The sequence below is a fragment of the Ovis canadensis genome, chromosome 3 (assembly GCF_042477335.2).
Source record: "Ovis canadensis isolate MfBH-ARS-UI-01 breed Bighorn chromosome 3, ARS-UI_OviCan_v2, whole genome shotgun sequence".
Taxonomy (NCBI): Eukaryota; Metazoa; Chordata; class Mammalia; order Artiodactyla; family Bovidae; genus Ovis; species Ovis canadensis.
Genome location: NC_091247.1, coordinates 185,661,171 through 185,683,530, shown reverse-complemented (window position 1 = coordinate 185,683,530; position 22,360 = coordinate 185,661,171). Strand labels below are relative to the sequence as shown.

General features: G+C 48.3%; 1 protein-coding gene and 1 pseudogene across 1 annotated transcript in view; one reads left to right on the top strand and one right to left on the bottom strand.

The window, feature by feature from the left end:
- Nucleotides 1–22,360, bottom strand: part of LOC138437650 (apolipoprotein L3-like) — a 228,711-nt gene that overhangs the window by 184,507 nt on the left and 21,844 nt on the right. The gene's annotated exons all lie outside the window — the stretch shown is intronic.
- LOC138437651 (apolipoprotein L3-like) lies at nucleotides 148–5,016 on the top strand (annotated as a pseudogene).

Below are 22,360 nucleotides of genomic sequence, written 5' to 3'. Positions count from 1 at the left end.
CATAACCCCAGGTGAATCCGTCAACAGTACCCCCAGATGACTGCTGCTCAGGAAGGTTAACTTTAACCACTTCATCCTCACTACCATTTACCATTACATTACACCATAATTTCTTCTCATCTTAGTCTTTTATCCACCTAGGGTTAAAGCTTTTTTGAGGATATCATTGAGTATATCCACAAGAGAGTAAGCAACGAAGAGCTGCAAAACCTTCTCACTGAAGGCAAAACCAGCTCACTGAAGTCAAAACCTGGGAGAATTTTGTGACTGAGGCTGGTTTGTCCAGGTAACCTACACAGGTGCATCAGGAATGTTACCCACGTCCCCCCACCTCAGGCCAGCTTCCTCCTGGCAGGCCTACTCCAGGGGTCAGAGTGGAGAGGAGGGTCCAGGCTGGAGGACGAGTAGGCAGGCTTGGGCAGCAGGACTGGGACTAGAGTGAGGAGAGTGGGCCCCAAGGACACAGACCTGAAGGGGCTGCGACCCTGGCAGAGGCCCCCTGAGGGGGAGAGGGGACATTTCTTCCCTCCCCGACGGGATCCCCTCAAGCTGGGCTAGAAGGCCCTGGGTGACCGTGTCCTCCACACCCTGCCTGGGACCTGGCTTCTCCCTCCATCTGGGACCCTCTTCTAGTCTATATGGAGCTGCCCCGACAGTGGGAAGGCCGTATGGCTCAGTGAGTCCTCCAGGGTCACAGTGAGTGGCTGTGATTGTGTGTCATTTGAGGGATTCTGAGGACCTCACGCATCCACAACAAAGAGGAAAGCACTTCCTGCACCAGCTGTGCAAGTGCTGGTCTCTTCAGGCTCAGCAATTCAGATAGATGTTTCCTCAAGTCTCTTGAATCTCTAGAGGCTCCATAAAGTTGCACACGGCCTTAGGGTACAGGTATGTAAAGCTGTCTCCAGGCAAGGTGTGAGTTAGGCTGGTGACCCCTGAGAGGTCAGGGATGCTGGGCACTGAAGGATGTCAGGATTCCAGCTACAGTTTATTGCAGAGCGGAATTCAGGTTCCCTTCAGCTCCAGGACAGAGTCTGGGCAGGTTTCACACATGAAGCTTCCATTGTCCTCAGGACAAGTTACTGCCCTGGATTCAGTGTGTGGCAGGACCCAGAGAGCACTGCCCCAGGGGTGCTCACCCTGTTTAAAAACAAACAGTGACTTTTTTTAAAAATGACATTCTAACCTGTATACTATCATGTGAATTGAATCGCCAGTCTATGTCTGACGCAGGATGCAGCATGCTTGGGGCTGGTGCATGGGGATGACCCAGAGAGATGTTATGGGGAGGGAGGTGGGAGGGGGGTTCATGTTTGGGAATGCATGTAAGAATTAAAGATTTTAACATTTAAAAAAATAAATAAATAAAAATGTTCATTTTGCGTGAAATATAACATCAAATAAATTGGGGCATTGTCACAGGATGAGATTTCTAGAAAGCTCTGGGTTTGTGTCGATGTATTTTTGCTTCTTTGTGCAGTGTCTGCAGTGCTCAATTTGTGTCTCTCTTCGTATCGTCATAGTCTTTCATTTATGTTAGTTGACAGGAAGTTAATTCAGTGTTAAAGAATTTTAAATGCATGACAACAAAAACCCCTTTGTGATGTTGAATGAGAATAGGACCAGGCTGCAATCTTTTATTTATTATCATGATGCTTTATTTGTCTATTACTGTGATCTCTTCAAGAAAATTAGAGATACCAAGGCAACATTTCATGCAAAGATGGGCTCAATAAAGGACAGAAATGGTATGGACCTAACAGAAGAGAAGATATTAAGAAGAGATGGGAAAAATACACAGAAGAACTGTACAAAAAGGATCTTCACGACCTGGATAATCACGATGGTGTGATCACTCATCTAGAGCCAGACATCCTTGAATGTGAAGTCAAGTGGGCCTTAGAAAGCATCACTACGAACAAAGCTAGTGCAGGTGATGGCATTCCAGTAGAGCTATTTCAAATCCTGAAAGATGATGTCGTGAAAGTGCTACACCCAAATGCCAGCAAATTTGGAAAACTCAGCAGTGGGCACAGGACTGGAAAAGGTCAGTTTTCATTCCAATCCCAATAAGGCAATGCCAAAGAATGCTCAAACTACCGCACAATTGCACTCATCTCACACGCTAGTAAAGGAATGCTCAAAATTCTCCAAGCCAGTCTTCAGCAACACATGAACCGTGAACTTCCTGATGTTCAAGCTGGTTTTAGAAAAGGCAGAGGAACCAGAGATCAAATTGGCAACATCCACTGGATCATGGAAAAAGCAAGAGAGTTCCAGAAAAACACCTGTTTCTGCATTATTGACTATGCCAAAGCCTTTGACTGTGTGGATCACAATAAACAGTGGAAAATTCTTCAAGAGATGGGAATACCAGACCATCTGATCTGCCTCTTGAGAAATCTGTATGAAGGTCAGGAAGCAACAGTTAGAACTGGACATGGAACAACAGACTGGTTCCAAATAGGAAAAGGAGTACGTCAAGGCTGTATATTGTCAGCCTGCTTATTTAACTTCTATGCAGAGTACATCATGAGAAACGCTGGACTGGAAGAAACACAAGCTGGAATCAAGATTGCCCGGAGAAACATCAATAACCTCAGATATGCAAATGACACCACCCTTATGGCAGAAAGTGAAGAGGAATTAAAAAGCCTCTTGATGAAAGTGAAAGAGGAGAGTGAAAAAGTTGGCTTAAAGCTCAACATTCAGAAAACGAAGATCATGGCATCCGGTCCCATCACTTCATGGGAAATAGATGGGGAAACAGTGGAAACAGTGTCAGACTTTATTTTTTTGGGCTCCAAAATCACTGCAGGTGGTGACTGCAGCCATGAAATTAAAAGACACTTACACCTTGGAAGGAAAGTTATGACCAACCTAGATAGCGTATTCAAAAGCAGAGACATTACTTTGCCGACTAAGGTCCATCTAGTCAAGGCTATGGTTTTTCCAGTAGTCATGTAAGGATGTGAGAGTTGGACTGTGAAGAAGACTGAGCACTGAAGAATTGATGCTTTTGAACTGTGGGGTTGGAGAAGACTCTTGAGAGTCCCTTGGACTGCAAGGAGATCCAACCAGTCCATTCAGAAGGAGATCAGCCCTGGGATTTCTTTGGAAGGAATGATGCTAGAGCTGAAACTCCAGTACTCTGGCCACCTCATGAGAAGAGTTGACTCATTGGAAAAGACTCTGATGCTGGGAGGGACTGGGGGCAGGAGGAGAAGGGGACGACAGAGGATGAGATGGCTGGATGGCATCACTAACTTGCTGGATGTGAGTCTGAGTGAACTCCGGGAGTTGGTGATGGACAGGGAGGCCTGGTGTGCTGCGATTCATGGGGTTGCAAAGAGTCAGACACGACTGAGTGACTGAACCAAACCGTGATCATTTGCAAGCTAAGAAATTAAAAACAAATTATTAATACCCTGGCCTATTGTCTCTGAGTACTCTCAGTGGTCAGACTAAATGCTCTAGTGTCCAAATCCTCTGGAGCTCAGTGCAGATATTACATGACCCAAAGCCACCATCATATGTCACTTTGTCAGACTGTCCATTGGCCAAAGGCCCAGGCAGACAAGGACACTCCTATCAGCCAGAATATTCCGGGAACTTAGGGACCACTACCCAGCGGCCAAGGGCAAAGAGCAGGTTGACTCCTCACTACACACTCAGGCCCTTGAATGAAGGTTTTCTCCCCCAATCCCACTTCTGTTAGTTTCTCTATGGAATTTCTACCCTGCTAGTCCTTTGGAAGTGATTGTATTGACCTGCCTCTGAGGCATCTTCATCAAATACCTCTCTTAAGACTATCTTAAAATGGCTTTTGCTTGTTTATTTCATGATCGAGTAATGGAGTATCCATGAAGTACAAACATATGTTTAATGTTGAAAATAATTTACATTTGTAAAATTTTTCCCTTGTGATTTATAATAAAATCTCTGTGGTTTATGTAGAATAGATCTATTGAGCTTATTTTACAGACAAGCAAAGTGTCTTTCTCAATCCCTTGATGTTCCTTGTTACAGGGAAGAAGTGGAGGCATTATGTAAATTTCTGAATGAGTTGAAGACAGACTTGGCTATGGAAGACCAAGAGAGATTCCAACAGGACCTGCTAGACAGGCAGAGGTTTTTAAAGGAGTTTCCTCAGGTGAAACAGGAGCTGGAAGAGAGCATAAGAAAGCTCTGCGCACTTGCAGACAAGGCTGACAAATCACACAGGGACTGTACCATCTTCAAGGTGGTGGCCAACTCCACTGGCACTGTGTCTGGTGTTCTAAGCACCCTTGGCCCGGCTCTGGCACCCGTGACAGCAGGGGCCAGTTTGGCGCTCTCGACCACTGGGTTAGGGCTGGGAGCAGCAGCTGCTGTGCCCACTGTGTCCTCCAGCATCGTGGAACTCTTTAGCAGGTCATCAGCAGAAACGGAAGCCAGTGGCCTGTTGTCAACTAGCGTCAAAGAAAAGGTGTCTATGGGAGCTCGATGTCTGTGTGCACTTGGGATGGCTTTTCCTACAGCAAAAGTCTACAAATCCATGCAAGGGGTTAGGAAACATGTCCACGCTGCGAAGCTGGTGAAAGACAACTCTGCTAGCAGCCCATGCTAAAATTTCATGAGCACTGGGCAAGTCTCTGTCCAAACCAGCAAGGAGGTGAACGAAGCTTTCAAAGGCATGGCTCTGGCAATGACCAAAAAGGCCTGGATCAGGCTTTGCAGGAATCTCCCCTCTAGTGGATGTGGGCTTCCTGGTAAGAGTCAGTGCACTTACATGAGAGGGCAAAGACAGAGTTGGCTGAGAAGCTGAGGCAGCCGGCCAGGGAACTGGAGGAGGAGTTGAAGGAGGCCATACAGACCTATGAGAGGCTGAAGGAAGGCCCGACTCCCCCACCCTCAGAGCAGTGCAGGAACCAGGGACACACGTGAGACCAAGGTTGAGAGCAGCTTGTTAGAGGGGAAAGGAGGCGAGACAGCACTGATGGAGCCCGGTGTTAGGAATCTGGCATTTCTGCAGCTGAGCACAGCAGGGGAGGAATGCATGCAGGTGGAAGAGGGGAGAGAGAAGGAAGGAGCCTGGGGCCTGGACTAAGAGGGGAGGGGGACTAGAGAGTGAGGGGAAGGGAGAAACCACTTATTTTGGACTAAAGAACACACTGGGGGCAGAGTAGAGAGGCAGAGGACATAGCCACGAGAGGCCAGGAATATGAAAGGCTTTAAAATGGGAGAAAGTCAGAGAGGAACGATAGCTGGGATCCAGGAGTAGCCCGGCCTCCTCTTTCGCCCTCCCCAGGGTTTGCTGTCCCAGCAAGAGTCTCCCCTGGTGGTGGTCTCCAGCCCTCCTTCTCCAGCATCAACTCACCTTTGATCCCAGCAGGTTTATCTTAATTGGGCACTGACTTCTTGATGATGATGGTGGTGGTGGTGGTGGCAGCGATGACCACTCAGTGGGTGGAACATTTGTCGAGGTGTAGGTGATGTTTGGGACCAGGATACACTGAGTGACTAATGAAGTTCCTATGAAATTCCAAATGCTATGTGAGACAGAGGTTGACTTCAAAAAAAAATTACAAAAGAAAGGAAAAATGACACCAGAAGGCAACAACAGAACTTTGTGGTGCATCAAGATCAACCGGCCTGGGGTGAAGAGGAAGCCTCTCAGACCCTCGGTTTCTTCTTCTGCTGTGGGTGGGGCTGGACAAGACATTTCAGGGTCCTTTGTCTCTCCCCACGTTTTGTTCTCCTGACTCTGGTTGAATAAATACGAGCTGATTCACTGAGGCTTCCTTGCATTGACTGAGGGGCTCAGCTGGGCTCCAGATGCCTGCCCTCCTTCCCCGTGAGCCTGTCGCCCAGGATCTCAGGGAGCACGTCCTCCACGGCTCCTCCTGCCTGCCTGCTGGGCTCCCATCCAGTTTCCCTCAGACCCTGGAGCCCTCAGGCCCCATGGGACACCCGGGGGCGAGAGTGTCATCTGACTTGGGCTGAGCATGGGAATACTCCTCCTCCAGCCCCGGGGACCAGGATAGACACGGGCACACATGGGTGATTGAGCGCAGATGGTTTGTGTACAGGTGTGAGAGAGGGTCAGCCATAAACAAAGGGGCAGAGAGAGAGCACACGCCTCACCCGGGCTGCCTCCACATTTCACCAGGACTCCTGCAGAAGCTTCCCCTCTCCTCTTGGCCAGAGCCTGGACCTCAGAGGGTGAAGGTTGAGCTTTGGGACCTTGCTCTTTCTTCTCATAAAGAGAATAATTTGTTTTGCTGGAGGTTCACAGGGATATAATGACCTGACATCAAGAAAAAAGGCTCTGACACCAAGAAGGTTGCAACAACTAACCAGGCCCCTCGCTTACCTTTCTCATTAAAGTGCTTTGCTGAGAGCTTCAGGAAGCTTGGGGTTTTTAAGGCATGAGCCACCCGTCTCTTTGCATGGCCAGGCAATGAACCTTCTTCCATTCCAAACTCCAACATTTTGCTATTGTTCGGCCTCACTGTGTGTTGGGAACATGGACTTGCATTCAATAAAACAGGCAGCCCAAAATATTCTGCCAGAGTCGCAGGTCCCTCAAAGGCAGAGGTGGACACCAGGCTTACTCCATCCCCGGAGGCAGGACTGAGGGGCTGGGGAAAGTGGGCAGGAAGGAGGGAAGGCCCATCCAAGGCCATGCTCTGACCCGGTCACCCATCTGGGATTGCACCTGCCACAACCTTCTGAGGAGCCTTCATGGAATGGCCTCAGACTCCTCCTCTCCAGGAAGGAAAGGGGGGCATCTGGGTGTTGCTCTCACCCCCACGGGCCTGGTCCACGGTGCACCAACTCCCTGTGTTTCCATGTGGAGCATGTGAGCACCTAACAGGCTCCCATTCCATGGTGACCCCTGTCTCAGGTGAGATCCCTGTCGTTCTGAGCAACAGAAACTGAGTCTGGCTAAGTGAGCATGGAAGAGGGCCCACTGGAGGGAACTGGGGCAGGTAAGAGAAAGGAAAGAAGCCCCCAAACCTGCATAGTTCAGGAAGGACTGGAAGCAGGACAGGGCCCCCTGCAGGAGCTCACGGTCTGTCCCCTGAGGCCTCTGCCAGCAGGGGGGCTTAGGTCCAGGCACCGAGAGTCTCAGAGTCAAAATCCCAGGACACAGAAGAGCCTGGGTTGGGAGACTGTATTCTTGGACCAATAGATCAGGCTGAAGGATGAGAAGGATGAATGGGTAATAAGGACCTGAACCCTGCGGGAAAGTCTCTGATCAAGAGGCTCCAGATTGAGTGCTTCCTGGATGCACACGGGCCCTCTTCTCAGACCAAAAAAATGACTCTCCTCACCCTGTTCTGGGTCCAAGCACCCCACACACGGCAGTAAGTGCACCACCTTTTCATACGGTTCGCACTGCTCATGTTCCTGGGGTTCTTGCGGCAAGAATACTTTGGCCACCTGATGTGAAGAGACGAGTCACTGGAAAAGAGCCTGATGCTGGGGAAGACTGAGGAGTGCTGGCAATTCTGGGCTTTTGGGCAGAAAATTGCCAATACTGGCAATTCCTTGGGGTTTTTTTCAGGCCAGAAGGGTAGCAGACTTATCAGAATTTCAGTCACTTCTATCTGTCCAAGAACTGCAGCTGCCTTCAAGGGAAATCCACAAAAAATGACTATCTCATCCTTTGCCCATCATTCAATCTGTCTTTGGCTCTCCTCAAAATCTTCCTGTTCTTCTCCTCCTGAGCCCACACGTGGCGGGTTTGCACTCTGTACTTTTGTGTTTTGTACTTTGTACCAGGTCTTGAGTGTGTGGCTGCTGCCTGCAGGAGAGTCTGCTTGTCAGGAGCTTGTCTGAAATGAGTTTTGAGCCTTACTCCTTCCGCTGACTTGTTGTGTGATCTGGAACAACTCGCGTCCCTGCCTTTGCCTATTTCCCTATCTACGTAACAAAATAATAACTCTGCCCCTCTTCAGAAGAATCACATGATAAAAAAGTAAATGAATTGCAAATGGCCAAGTGCTCTCTGATAGAATCATACCCTTCGCTCCTCCTGTCCTTCCACAGGCTCTCCAGGGTCCAGGGTGCCCCATGACCTCTATCCTAGGGAAGCAGGCCCTTAACAGGGAGGGAGAACTTGGACCTCAGTGTTTCAGCCCACCTCCCACCCCCTTCCCCTTGGACATAAATCAGGATGGTGAAGATCCCAACTTTAGAGTCAGACCTGGGCTTCTATTTCTCTTTACATCTCTGAGATCTCGGATAAGCCGTTTCCCTCTCCTTAATGAGCAAGGCTGCCCTTTGCCTCCTCCCTGATGGGGAACCCCCTGCTGACGCAGTGCTGTTCACAGGCCTCTTGTGGTTCTCGCCCTCTGCTTCCACATCTAGGCTGGCAACGCTTTTCCTCCTGCACTTGCTCCTCTGGCTCCTAGTTATGTTAAGTCACTCTTGACTTTGAACTGCCTCTTTACAAAAAAGCAATCCTGTTTCTCCAGTCACCTAAAGCAGTGTTATCTGAGCCCCCGTGTCCACTGCAACCTTTGTGAGAAATGCACGTGGGCAGAGACATCCACAGGTGAGGTCCTTCAGGGCTGAGTTTCTGCATTTCTCTGCAAGTCTGACTCTTTACCTGCTCCTTGCTGGCCCCCACCTGCCCCCTCTTGGCGCCCCCCTACCCTCACTCTCCCTGCACCAGGAGGAGGCTGCCCACGGATCATCAGGGCCAACCCCCGCTCCAGGCCCCTCCCCCTGCCTTGGCCTTGCTCCAGGGCTCCATGGTGGCCCCATGGTCAGCAGCCAGCTCTCATCCTCTGAATCGAAGCTCTGGAGCTCTGCTGCAACCTGTACCGCATCGGCCAGAGCAAGGTCTTCTTCCAGGCCACCACGCTGGCCCACCTGGAGGAAGAGCAGGACCTGAAGATCACGGACATCATCATCAGCTTCCAGGCCTGCTGCAGCAGCTACCTGGCTAGGAAGTGAGTCCCAGTACGCCCACACCTTGCTCGGGACCCCCAGCTCTCCTGAAACAGAGGGCACTGAGGAAGCGGGCCTGGGCGCCCTCATGCCGGCAGGTGTCCGCCACGGAAGCCACGTGGCTTTCCCTGCTCCCTGCTTCCTGGACTTCTGCCAGAGGTTGAAAGTGAGCAGGAGGGAGGGGTGACTGTGCTCAGATTTTACCTCCAGGAAAACCCCTGGCCACCGCCTTTCCTCCCTGTGTGCCTCCTGTAGCGGAGACACCCAGAACCGGCTGTCCCCAGAGGACCCTGAGCTCCAGGGAGGAGGCGCTCTTAAGTCCTGACAGCTCCTGTGGGGTCAGGGGCAGGCTCGTGCAGGACAGCAGGAGGGGCAGCTGCACGTTTGTGCCTTGACCCCTCCGTGTCAGTGCCTCTAGCCTGAGCCCTGAGCGCTGGGGAGAGAGCGTGAGAGTGTGGTGTTTGGATAGATGGATGTTTGCAGGACATGAGCTGCTGATATTCTTCTGCCCAACAACAGTGGTTTTCTGAGTTGCTTGAAGAAAGCCCCCGCCTCTCCCTGGGCCACGGCTGCCTTATCTGCAAAATCAGATCAAATTCCTGGCCTTTGTTACGGGTGATTGTAAGACCAAATTGCAGTGTGTGGGCCTCAGGGAATAACACGCATCACTGACCGTCCCTCAGAACCTGGGGGGAGGTGGCCATGATGGCCAGGGACATCTCTTAGGATGAAGCAACCAACGGAAGGTCAGGGGAGGCCCACGGCAGCCTCTCTGCTTGGGGGCAAAGAAGAAAAAGTCCAACAGCTGCTGAGCTGCAAGACCCTCAGGCTGTTACCTTTTCTTCTCCATTTCTTTGTAAAACAGAGCCAGCACTCCTAGAGCTGACGTGAGATTCAACAGGAAAGGCGTGGACGGTGCAGGCGCAGCACCTGGCACTCGCTCAGCCCCCGTCCACAGAGGCTCTTTGCTCAGGAACCAAACGGAGGCAGGGCCAGCTCTCCGTTGTAGACTTCTCTGAGTCGCCATGACACTGGTTTTCTGAGAAAAGTCCTCCATTTGGAGAGAAAATATCAAGTTGTCAGATGGAGATAAGCCAGGGGAGAAAAGGCAGTGTGCTCTCAGCCCTCCCCTCGAACTGCTGCGTCCACCTAATGGCAGTGACCACTAAGGCCAGGCTCCTCCTATGAGCCACTGGGACCAAAGACACTAGTTCCGTCCCTCCCAGCAGGGCTAAGTTGAGAGGGATCTGGTCAAAAGGGGTGGGAGGGGCATGGACAGAGTGTCAGAGGAGTGGCCTGAGGCCCCTCACCCAGGTACCATGGGAGCAAGGCAGGGGACTGTGGACTCTACAGGGGAAGGTCCTAGAGAGCTTCTCAGAGGAGGTGATGTCAGATTTGGGCTTCGGTGCATGAACATGCTCTTCCAGGTGGCTGCAGCAGGTGACCCTAGCAGAAGGTCCCCTGTAAGTAAGAACCTAGAGTCCACATGGACGTGACAGTCAGCAGCAGCAGTATGACCAGTATACAGTGAGCGGGTGGCATTTTTGGCGATTGGGTCCCATGCTGGTGGCATAAAGGTGAATAAAGCAAGCAGGCTAGCGAGTGTGGGTGGGTAGAGAAGGCAGAGGGGCCTGGCAAGAAGCCTATGGGCTGAGACCAAGGGCCTCACAGTGTGTTGGTGGCAGGTCTTTTTTCAAGGAGCACAGAGCAGAATGAAGTGAGCCAAGAATGACCTAGAATGTCAAGACTGGGCTTGTTTCTCTAAGGAGAGCAGTGGGAGGGTGGGAAAAGCCCAGGGTGGGGCCTGGTGGGCAGAGTATTTGATGCAAGTGACTCAGAATTGAGTGTGTTCAATTTCCCTCTTCGGTTCTCTGGGTTTATCTGGACCCACAGGATGTGTGGTTTATTGCAGAGACACACAGCTTGTGGCTACACCTGCAATGCTGAGAACAACTGGATCTGTTCACACTCAGCCAGAGAAGATTCCTGGGTTATCAGGGAAGTAGGATCCCCACCCATCTCCCCATCCTCACAACCGCCTGAGAAAAGGATGATTGTCACTAGTTGACGGAAGAAGGAATGGAAGCTCAGAGAAGTGAGGTCATGGCCGAGGCGGCAGGTAAGCAGGGGCAGAGCCTGCATGTGCAGGCAGGTGTGCTTGGCAGCTTCCTCCCACCCCTGGGCCCCTGGACAGCACAGAGGGCGGGCGACACCTGCTCAGGTGGGCTCAGCTTGGAAGATGGGCTCCTGAGACGAGAGCCGACACCCCAGAAGGAAGAGGTATGTGGCAGGTGCTCAGCCCTTTGAGAAACTGGAGGAAACGGAGGGGGTGGAGGAGGAAAGAGGAGTCAGAGCCTCTCCTGCTGTGGCCTGGCCACCTTGAGGCTGCCCGCAGGTGCTGCGCTGCAGCTGATGGAGGAAAGGGTTCCTCTTGAGATACAAGGAATCCAGGTTTATCCTCACCTTGTCTCTTGAATGCCTGCTTAGTGCCAGTCCCTGCGGGGGATACTGAGGCCTGAGAGGAGAGGAACAGGAGAGCAAGTGGGGAGACGCAGGGCTTGCTACACAAGGCCCATATTATGATCCCAGTTTATAATTTAAAGACGAAAAGTCACACTGTGAACACATCAGTATAACAGGAGGGACATGGGCTTTGATCTATGTGTTTTACAGGCAAAAACAATGCTGGAAACTTTTGGGTTACTAAAACCATGTTCCCCTCTCACATATCCATGTCAGAAAGTCAGAGTGGGCCTCCACTCTGCCCATGGAGAGCTGTGTGACCCTAGGCAATCACCTCCCCTGGAATTCTTTCTTCAGTTTCTTTCCTTTTTTTTTTTTTAAATCTTATTATTTAACTTTTTATTTTTTATAAGCGTATAGCTGATTAACATTGCTGTGATAGTTTCAGGTGGACAGCAAAGGGACTTGGCCATACACACACATGTATCTGTTCTCCTACAAACTCCCCTCCTATCCAGACAGCCACATAATGTTGAGCTGAATTCCATGTAAACCAATACAGTATTGTAAAGTAAAAAATAATATTAATAATTAAAAAAAGATAAATGCACATCAAAAAGCATGTTTTATTTGTTGGAGGGGTGAAGAATGAGGGGAAAGGACAGATAGGGAGTTTTGAATGGACATGTATACACACCAATATTTAAAATGGATAATCTTCAGTTTCTTACTCAAATTTTTCATATATATATGTATATACTTTTTCTTTTAATTTGAGTGTGTCAGGTACTAGTTGAAACAAATGGGGTGAGTTGCTGCAGCATGTGGGATCTTAGTTCCTTGACCAGAGAGCAAACCCGTGTGCCCTACATTGCAAGGCGATTTAACCACTGAACCACCAGGGAAGTCCCGTTACTTAAATTTTAAAAACTGGTCTCAGCCTTTTTCTGTGGATTTTAGGCCCTCTCGAGTGAATTTTCACCTTGTTGACTCCCAGTTCAGTTCAGTTCAGTTCAGTCACTTAGTTGTGTCCGACTCTTTGCGACCCCATGAATCACATCACACCAGAGCTCCCTGTCCATCACCAACCCAGACTCACCTCCATTGGGTCGGTGATGCCATCCAGCCATCTCATCCTCTGTCATCGCCTTCTCCTCCTGCCCCCAATCCCTCCCAGCATCAGAGTCTTTTCCAATGAGTCAGCTCTTCGCATGAGGTGGACAAAGTACTGGAGTTTCACCTTTAGCATCATTCCATCCAAAGAGCACTCAGGAATGATCTCCTTTAGAATGGACTGGTTAGATCTCCCTGCAGTGCAAGGGACTCCCAAGAGTCTTCTCCAACACCACAGTTCAAAAGCATCAATTCTTCGGAGCTCAGCTTTCTTCACAGTCCAACTCACATCCTTACATGACCACTGGAAAAACCATAGCCTTGACTAGACTGACCTTTGTTGAGAAAGTAATGTTTCTGCTTTTGAATATGCTATCTAGGTTGGTCATAACTTTCCTTCCAAGGAGTAAGTGTCTTTTAATTTCATGGCTGCAATCACCACCTGCAGTGATTTTGGAGCCCCCCAAAATAAAGTCTGACACTATTTCCCCATCTATTTCCCATGAAGTGATAAGACCAGATGCCATGATCTTAGTTTTCTGAATGTTAAGCTTTAAGCCAACTTTCTCACTCCCCTCTCTCAGTTTCATCAAGAGGCTTTTTAGTTCCTCTTCACTTTCTGCCATTAGGGTGGTGTCATCTGCATATCTGAGGTTATTGATATTTCTCCCAGCAATCTTGATTCTAGCTTGTGCTTCCTCCAGCCCAGCGTTTCTCATGATGTACTCTGCAATGAAGTTAAATAAGCAGGGTGACAATATACAGCCTTGATGTACTCCTTTTCCTATTTGGAACCAGTCTGTTGACTCTAGGTATTGCAAACAGTGTCTGCTGGTCTCTCCTTGTAATCTGACCTGGTTTATGGTGTCCTTTGCATGTTTTAATATTTAGAGGACAAATAATCAGACTTTCCTTTATGGCTTGTGGGATTTGTGTCTTGACTAGAAAGGTTTCCTCAGTCAATCTTATTTTTAACACTTTTTCTAGGGCCTTTGTAGTGTGTTCTTTCTGGCTTACATTTAGATTTCTTTGGGACTTGCTGATTGATTGATTAGAAGCTTTTTCTTTCTTCCTCTTCCTCCTCCTCCTTCCCCTTTCTCCTTTTCTCCTTCTTCTCTTTCAAGCAGGACATATTTAATGGGTACTTTTCTCAGTCATGGAGAAGGAAGTGGCAGTCCACTCCAGTACTATTGCCTGGAAAATCCCATAGACAGAGGAGCCTTGTAGGCTACAGTCTATGGGATCGCAAAGAGTTGGACACAACTGAGCGACTTCACTTTTTCACTTTCTCAGTCAAGGTCTTCCCAGGCGGCGCTCGTGGTAAAGATCTCGCCTGCAAATGCAGGAGACGTGAGAGATGTGGGTTCAGTCCCTGGGTCGGGAAGATCCCCTGATGAAGGACAAGGCAACCCACTCCAGTACTCAGTCAAAAAGGAGCACACCCTTGCTTGTGTCTTCAAAGCAGCCTTCATGGCAGTCAGGGTATGACTCCACTCTCTTCCCCCAAAGTCCCCAGCAGCAGTTAGGGAACAGAGAGCGAGAGGCTGCAGGCAGCTGGGCCCCACAGCCATGCTTGGCCCTGGATTACAATATGGGGCGTTCTCTGTTAGTCTCTGATAAGCCACTTCCTGGAAAGGGTATTTCTGGGAAACAGGAGGACTTTGGAGAAGCCTGTCCCAGGCTTTGGAATGTCTGAATCAAGGGTCAGGCATGTATCAGATTTTAGATAAGTCCCATGTTTTTCCACAATTCTCTCTTCCTCTCCTCATGTAATAATATCTTGGCTGGAGTCAGGAGACATGAGGAAATACGGGTGCTTCCTGCCACCTGAATGTACAGGGTTCCTATGAAAATTTTGCAATCAAAATGGCATAGAGCATAGACAATCTAGGTCTCAGGTCACAGTTTATTGGCAGAGGCTAATCTTTTGGAAAGCAGGGGATGCCTATAAAGGGAATACACTCAGAAATCTGATAATACTGTCTGTCAGAAAGAGCTTTTCATCCAGACAGACAGGGAAAACGTATGGAATTCCTGCGCTGCAGGTAAAGCAGGGACTGTGCTGTGTCTTTGAGAAGCTGGATGTTTCATGACCCCATAAGGGGTCCCTCCACCTCATATTTTCATATTGTTCATGGGGTTCTCAAGGCAAGAATACTGAAGTGGTTTGCCATTCCCTTCTCCAGTGGACCACATTCTATCAGACCTCTCCACCACAACCCACCCCAAGTTTGGGTGGCCCCCAAACTAAGCATGGCTTAGTTTCATTGAGTTAGACAAGGCTGTGGTCCATGTGATTAGATTGACTAATTTTCTGTGATTATGGTTTCAGTATGTCTGCCCTCTGATGCCCTCTGGCAACACCTACTATCTTATTTGGGTTTCTCTTACCTTGGGCGTGGGCTATCTCTTCACGGCTGCTTCAGCAAAGCACCGCCGCTGCTCCTTACCTTGGACGAGGGGTATCTCCTCATGGCAGCCCCTCCTGACCTTGAACTTGGAGTAGCTCCTCTCGGCCCTCTTGCTCCCACGCAGCCACCGTGGTGCAGTATGATAAGATACTGAAAGAGGAACTCCCCAGGTCAGTAGGTGCCTAATATGCTACTGGAGATCAGTGGAGAAATAACACCAGAAAGAATGAAGGGATGGAGCCAAAGCAAAAACAACACCCAGTTGTGGATGTGACTGGTGAAAGAAGCAAGGTCCGATGCTGTAAAGAGCATAGGAACCTGGAATGTCAGGTCCAAGAATCAAGGCAAATTGGAAATAGTCAAACAGGAGATGGCAAGAGTGAACGTTGACATTCTAGGAATCAGCGAACTAAAATGGACTGGAATGGGTGAATTTAACTCAGATGACCATTGTATCTACTACTGTGGGCAGGAATCCCTCAGAAGAAATGGAGTAGCCATCATAGTCAACAAAAGAGTCTGAAATGCAGTACTTGGATTCAGTCTCAAAAACAACAAAATGATCTCTGTTTGTTTCCAAGGTAAACCATTCAGTATCACAGTAATCCAAGTCTATGCCCCAACCATTAAGGATGAAGAAGCTGAAGTTGAACGGTTCTATGAAGGCCTGCAAGACTTTTTAGAACTAACACCCAAAAAAGACGTCCTTTTCATTATAGGGGACTGGAATGCAATAGTAGGAAGTCAAGAAACACCTGGAGTAACAGGCAAATTTGGCCTTGAAGTATAGAATGAAGCAGGGCAAAGGCTAATAGAGTTTTGCCAAGAGAACGCACTAGTCATAGCAAACACCCTCTTCCAACAACACAAGAGAAGACTCTACTCATGGAAGTCACCAGATGGTCAACACCAAAATCAGATTGATTTTATTCTTTGCAGCCAAAGATGCAGAGGCTCTATATAGTCAGCAAACACAAGACCAGGAACTGACTGTGGCTCAGATCATGAACTCCTTATTGCCAAATTCAGACTTAAATTGAAGAAAGTAGGGAAAGCCACTAGACCATTCAGTTAGGTTCAGTTCAGTTCAGTCGCTCAGTCATGTCCAACTCTTTGCGACCCCATGAATTGTAGCACACCAGGCTTCCCTGTCCATCACCAACTCCCAGAGTTCACTCAGATTTATGCCTATCAAGTCAGTGATGCCATCCAGCCATCTTATCCCCTGTCGTCCCCTACTCCTCCTGCCTCCAGTCCCTCCCAGCATCAAAGTCTTTTGCAATGAGTCAACTCTTCACATGAGGTGGCCAAAGTACTGGAGTTTCAGCTCTAGCATCATTCCTTCCAAAGAAATCCCAGGGCCGATCTCCTTCCGAATGGATTGGTTGGATCTCCTTGCAGTCCAAGGGACTCTCAAGAGTCTTCTCCAACACCACAGTTCAAAAGCATCAATTCTTTGGTGCTCAGCCTTCTTTTCAGTCAAACTCTCACATCCATACATGACTACTGGAAAAACCATAGCCTTGACTAGATGGACCTTAGTCGGCAAAGTAATGTCTTTGCTTTCGAATAAACTATCTAGGTTGATCATAGCTTTCCTTCCAAGGAGTAAGCGTCTTTTAATTTCATGGCTGCAGTCACCACCTGCAGTGATTTTGGAGCCCAAAAAAATAAAGTCTGACACTGTTTCCACTGTTTCCCCATCTATTTCCCATGAAGTGATGGGACCGGATGCCATGATCTTCGTTTTCTGAATGTTGAGCTTTAAGCCAACTTTTTCACTCTCCTCTTTCACTTTCATCAAGAGGCTTTTTAGTTCCTCTTCACTTTCTGCCACAAGGGTGGTGTCATCTGCATATCTGAGGTTATTGATATTTCTCCCAGCAATCTTGATTCCAGCTTGTTTTCTTCCAGTCCAGCGTTTCTCATGATGTACTCTGCATATAGGTTCAATAAGCAGGGTGACGATATACATCCTTGATGTACTCCTTTTCCTATTTGGAACCAGTCTGTTGTTCCATGTCCAGTTCGAACTGTTGTTTCCTGACCTGCATACAGATTTCTCAGGAGGCAGGACAGGTGGTCTGGTATTCCCATCTCTTGAAGAATTTTCCACAGTTTCTTGTGATCCACACAGTCAAAGGCTTTGGCTTAGTCAATAAAGCAGAAATAGATGTGTTTCTGGAACTCTCTTGCTATTTCCATGATCCAGCAGATGTTGGCAATTTGATCTCTGGTTCCTCTGCCTTTTCTAAAACCAGCTTGAACATCAGGAAGTTCATGGTTCATGTATTGCTGAAGCATGGCTTCAAGAATTTTGAGCATTACTTTACTAGCATTTGAGATGAGTGCAATTGTGCGATAGTTTGAGCATTGTTTGGCATTGCCTTTCTTTGGAACTGGGATGAAAACTGACCTTTTCCAGTCCTGTGCCCACTGCTGAGTTTTCCAAATGTGCTGGCATATTGAGTGCAGCACTTCACAGCATCATCTTTCAGGATTTGAAATAGCTCCACTGGAATGCCATCACCTCCACTAGCTTTGTTTGTAGTGATGCTTTCTAAGGCCCACTTGACTTCACATTCCAGGATGTCTGGCTCTAGGTGAGTGATCACACCATCCTGATTATCTGGGTTGTGAAGCTCTTTTTTGTACAGTTCTGTGTATTCTTGCCACCTCGTCTTAATATCTTCTGCTTCTGTTAAGTCTATACCATTTCTGTCCTTTATCGAGCCCCTCTTTGCATGAAATGTTCCCTTGGTATCTCTAATTTTCGTGAAGAGATCTCTAGTCTTTCCCATTCTGTTGCTTTCCTCTATTTCTTTGCATTGATCGCTGGAGAAGGCTTTCTTATCTCTTCTTGCTATTCTTTGGAATTCTGCATTCAAACGCTTATATCTTTCCTTTTCTCCTTTGCTTTTCACTTCTCTTCTTTTCACAGCTATTTGTAAGGCCTCCCCAGACAGCCATTTTGCTTTTTGGATTTCTTTTCCATGGCAATGGTCTTGATCCCTGTCTCCTGTACAATGTCACGAACCTCATTCCATAGTTCATCAGGCACTCTATCTATCAGATCTAGGCCTTTAAATCTATTTCTCACTTCTACTGTATAATCATAAGGGATTTGATTTCGGTTATGCATGAATGGTCTAGCGGTTTTCCCTACTTTCTTCAATTTAAGTCTGAATTTGGCAATAAGGAGTTCATTATCTGAGCCACAGTCAGCTCCTGGTCTTGTTTATGCTGACTGTACAGAGCTTCTCCATCTTTGGCTGCAAAGAATAAAATCAATCTGATTTCGGTGTTGACCATGTGGTGATGTCCATGTGTAGAGTCTTCTGTTGTGTTGTTGGAAGATGGTGTTTGTTATGACCAGTGCATTTTCTTGGCAAAACTCTATTAGTCTTTGCCCTTTTTCATTCTGCATTCCAAGGCCAAATGTGCCTGTTACTCCAGGTGTTTCTTGACTTCCTACTTTTGCATTCTAGTCCCCTATAATGAAAAGGACATCATTTTTGGGTGTTAGTTCTAAAAAGCCTTGTAGGTCTTCATAGAACCGTTCAACTTCAGCTTCTTCAGCGTTACTTGGGGCATAGACTAGGATTACCGTGATATTGAATGGTTTGCCTTGGAGACAGACAGAGATCATTCTGTCATTTTTGAGACTGAATCCAAGTACTGCATTTTGGACTCTTTTGTTGACTATGATGGCTACTCCATTTCTTCTGAGGGATTCCTGCCCACAGTAGTAGATACAATGGTCATCTGAGTTAATACTCACCCATTCCAGTCCATTTTAGTTCGCTGATTCCTAGAATGTTGATGTTCACTCTTGCCATCTCTTGTTTGACCACTTCCAATTTGCCTTGATTCATGGACCTGAGATTCCAGGTTCCTATGCAGTATTGCTCTTTACAGCATCGGACCTTGCTTCTTTCACCAGTCACATCCACAACTGGGTATTGTTTTTGCTTTGGCTCCATCCCTTCATTCTTTCTGGAGTTATTTCTCCACTGATCTCCAGTAGCATATTGGGCACCTACTGACCTGGGGAGTTCCTCTTTTGGTATCCTATCATTTTGCCTTTTCATACTGTTCATGGGGTTCTCAAAGCAAGAATACTGAAGTGGTTTGGCATTCCCTTCTCCAGTGGACCACATTCTGTCAGACCTCTCCACCATGACCCATCCATCTTGGGTTGCCCCATGGGCATGGCTTAGTTTCATTGAGTTAGACAAGGTTGTGGTCTTAGTGTGATTAGATTGACTAGTTTTCTGTGAGTATGGTTTCAGTTTGTCTGCCCTCTGATGGCCTCTTGCAACACCTACCATCTTACTTGGGTTTCTCTTACCTTGGTCAGGGGGTATCTCTTCACGGCTGCTCCAGCAAAGCGCAGCCGCTGCTCCTTATCTTGGTTGAGGGTTATCTCCTCACCACTGCCCTTTCTGACCTTCAACGTGGGATGGCTCCTCTAGGCCCTCCTGCACCCACGCAGCCCAGGTATGACTTAAATCAAATCCTTTATGACTATACAGTGGAAGTGAGAAATAGATTTAAGGGACTAGATCTGATAGATAGAGTGCCTGATGAACTATAGATGGAGGTTTGTGACATTGTACAGGAGACAGGGATCAAGACCTTCCCCACGGAAAAGAAATCGGAATGATGAAGAAAGGACTTTAGAGTCAGACCTGGGCTTCTATTTTTCTTTATATCTCAGAGATCTTAGATAAGTTCTTTCTCTTCTGAGCCTTGATTTCTTTCTTTTTTTTATACATTTACCTGGCTGCTCTAGGTCTTAGTTGCTACGGCATGGGGGATTTTTAGCTGTGGCCTGTGAACTCTTAGTTGCAGTATGTGGGTTCTAGCTCCCTGACCAAAAATTGAACCCTGGCCCCCAGCATTGCGAGCACAGAGTCTTAGCCACTGGACCACCTGTGGCTCGTCCAGTGAAGTCGCTCAGCCTTGATGTCTTCATTTCAACATAGGGTACCTCCCTCCTGGAGTGGATGTAAAATTAAATTTAAATTTGTAACTGCTTATACAGACCTCAGCGAACTTCTCTGGTGACCCAGTGGTTAAGTCTCTGCACTTCCAGCACAAGGAGCATAGGTTCGGTCATCGGTCAGGGAACTAGGATCCTACATGCTGCAAAGAGTGACTGGAAAAAAAAAAAAAAAACAACCCTTAGCATCACAAGCTCTGGCAGTGAATCACTGCTCTCCACAATCACCAGGCAGGAAACAGGATTTACTTTCCTTCCTCTGGTCCCTTCTGAGCTGAATCCTTGCCATTCTCTCAGCTTCCTCTGTTTCTTGAGAAAAAGATGTGTGGTCAAACAGGGATAAGCCCCTGCAGAAAAGTCCAAGTTTCCTATAACAGGCTCCCAGGAGCCTTGGTGTGCATTTGAGCATCATTCTCCACCAACCCCTGCTTTTCTTTTTTAAATCCTGCCTTTATTTATTTATTGTTAATTTATTTAATTGGAGGCTAATTCCTTTATAATGTTATATTGGTTTTGCCATACATCAACATGAATCAGCCATAGGTATACCTATGTTCTCTCCTTCATGAACCTTCCTCCCACCCCAACCTAAACACAATCCCACCTCTCTAGGTTGTCACTGAGCACTGACAAACCCACTTCATACCAACATCATTCTACTAGAGGTACTTGAGTTAAAAAAAAAACACACCAAAAAAAACAAACAAAAAGGCCAAACGACAAAGGTCATGTATGGTGTCACTGAGGACCTCTTACATCCCAGGCTGCAAGCCAAGAGCAGGGATGAAGTGGGTTTGGGGTTGAAGAATGGGCAGCAGGGAACGAGCCCAGAGTGGACAAGTAACTAAGGTCGCACAGTCACGAAGTGCCAGGGCCTGTGCACCCCCAGCTGATCTGAACCCACTGAAACTGGGTCTGAACAGCGGTTCTGAACCTGGACCGTCCTCTGTGCTGGCCAGCCAAGGGGAGGGACTGACATTGAGGCTGGTGCCCAGGGACTTACTCTGTGCGAGCTCAGTTCTCCTTTCGGGCGTATCTTGGATACTGGAGGGAGAGTGGGGTTATAACTCGGCGACCCACGATCCCAGACTGGGGACTGGGATCTACGGAGGTGATAACAGCCAGGCCTCACTGATCAGCGGTCCTGGGGACATGGGGACGGGGGAGGGGAACATGGCCTGTGAGAGCAGGATTATTTTCCCCATTTGACAAATGGAGAGACCGAGACACAGAAAGATTGGGTAACAGATCCAAGATAGCTGAGCCTGGATTCGGAACTACTCTTTCCATGCCCCCACTGGCTCAGCAGGTAAAAGAATCCACCTGCAATGCAGGAGACACAGGGAACATGGGTTTGATCTCTGGGTCTGGAAGATCCCTGGAGGAGGGCATGAAAACCCATGCCAGTATACTTGCCTGAAAAATCCCAGGGGCGCAGGAGCCTGGTGGGCTATAGTCCACGGGGTTGCAGAGTCAGACCTGACTGCGCCACCAAGCACAAGAACACTCCTCTGAAGGGTAAGGGGTGGGGGTGACTAAGAGGTGCCCAGGCTCCTCATGGGCTCCCAGACCCCCCAGGGCATGGACGGGTGACCCCCAAAGACAACAACCGCAGGGCTCATGCTTTCCTCCAGCACCAGTACTCCCTCGTAAGGATGGACCCTAATTTACCTGCTGCTGTTTAGTTGCTCAGTAGTGTCTGACTCTTTGTGACCCCATGGACTGTAGCCCACCAGGCTCCTCTGTCCATGGGATTTCCCAGGCAAGAATACTGGAGTGGGTTGCCATTTCCTTCTTCAGGGAACCTGCCCAACCCAGGGGTCGAACCTGTGTCTCTTGCATTGGCAGGGGGATTCTTTACCACTGAGCCACCAGGGAAGGCCACACCTAATTTACCTACCTATGCCTGAATGTGTGTATTGTTATTAGGTTTCCTCAATTTTTAAAAATAGAGTAGGAACAATGCTGGAATGCAATCAGCTCTGGGAGACCATGGGCCTCTTGGGAAACTGCCGTGCCCGAGAGCACCAGGTTTGCCTTTCCTGGCCTCCGCCAGGTTCCCCATTGGCAAGAAAATAGCTGCTGCCCCTGATCCAGAGAAGCTGTGAGTCATCCATGGCAAACAGAGAACACAGAAGATTCCTTTCCCAGCCAGTCAGGTCAACATGTCCATGTACCTACATTAAGGTATGGGGGCAAACTAGAAACCCACAGAGGCTTCTCACCAAGGCCAGTGCATCTAACAGGTCTACACCTCTCCCCTGAAGATTGCGAAGGACGTGTGAGCAGCTTGTCACCGGCAAGGTGTCGAGTCTCACAAGCAATATGGAGAATTTGCTGTCTGGAAATACTTTTGGGTGGGCAGGTGTGTCTCTTCTTTTGGTGCCTCCATTATTACCTGCCAATCCAACATGTAGGGGAAAGA